Consider the following 1,527-nt stretch of genomic DNA (forward strand, 5'->3'; position numbering starts at 1 on the left):
TTACCGTAGCAGATCACAGCAACACAAGCTAAATTTTATCTAAAATCTAATCATTCTCTCGCGTTTTAGTTTGCTATTATTCACTAAAAAATCTATATATCTTCCTTTTAGAGAAATACTGTCGATTTTTAATCATTTATCTGCAGAAATATAATGTTATTGGTGTTCCATTTTTTTTTTTTTTTCATCAGAATATATGAAAGAAATTACACATCCCCTGTCTTATAATATTCATATGTATGAACAGAAAACATTATATATAATACCTAAGAGGTATCGGGGACTTTGTTACTAAATCTTACTAAAGTCCACGGGAAGTTCACCCCATTTTTTAAAATACACTATATTGATTGAGTCTTTATCAGTTTTACCTCTAGATTAAAGAAACTTTGTTTGAAACTTTTTGCATATTGTTTTTTGACACTATATTCTATACCACTTTTGACGACATAATCACACACAGAACATCAACACTTCATGGCAATTAGCACATTCTTGGATTATTTACATGTGTGACAAACAAACATGTTAATCATAAGTTCCCTAGGTTTTCTTTGGTTGTAAGATTATAATAGAAAGGTAAATAGAGGAAAAGGGAGGAAGAGAGAGAGAAAAAAAAAGTGAGTGACTGAGTTAGTGAGTAAGTGAATCATTGAGTGAGTTAGAGAGAGAGAGATAATGGCGGGCAGACAGATTGAGTAATTGAGCATGTATGAGTGAGAGAGAGAGGGGGAGATAGGCACAGAGAGAGACAGAGAGACAGACATAAGTAGAGAGAAAGAAAATATCTAAATTCCTAAAAAGCACGTTTGTAGCTTTGTGACACCTGTGTGAAACAATCTACCGTTATAAATGTCTGCGGTAATAATTTCATTAGAGAACATAAAGGAACTTTGTTTTTCGTAACGCTTTAGATTACGAAAGAAATTATTATCCCAAACGAAATAAACATAAAGCAAGGAAGAAGAGGAAGACAGTGTACCTTTCTGTGTATCATCGCTCCAATGCTCATTAGGAACCGTGGATGGGTTCCATTCAAGGCTCTCTTTACGGCTGGTGCCAGGAGAGAAGGGTGTCATCTATGTTAAGTCAACCTATATTACGGTAATTATAATGATTGCAATGATGATTCCCATCATCAGTCACTAAATATGATTATTACTCTTAATATGATTGTCAAAAACAATTATAGATAGATAAAAAGCAAAGATATGCCCACGTCGGCACGTTCAATGAACGTTCAATATACCACGGGCACGTATGGTATGAACGTCGCTCATACCATGCGTGCCTGTGGTATATCTTATCTTTTACGATTTCAGTAAGTTTTAGTATTACTTTTAACTATTATTTGCCTCTCACTGCCCCTAGCTCTTTGTATTAATTTCTGTTTTTGCTGTTTTTAATTGCGCATATATTTCACATTATTTCACCACTATTGTCTTTATTTTACGGAAACTTGTCTGTGTTTTACCCTAGTTTTCTTACATTTTGTTTTTTATTGCTTCATCCCTTTTTCTTGTTTTA

Source organism: Penaeus japonicus, unplaced genomic scaffold, assembly GCF_977035675.1.
Source record: "Penaeus japonicus unplaced genomic scaffold, GWHDUDI00000001_assembly GWHDUDI00000014, whole genome shotgun sequence".
Lineage (NCBI taxonomy): Eukaryota > Metazoa > Arthropoda > Malacostraca > Decapoda > Penaeidae > Penaeus > Penaeus japonicus.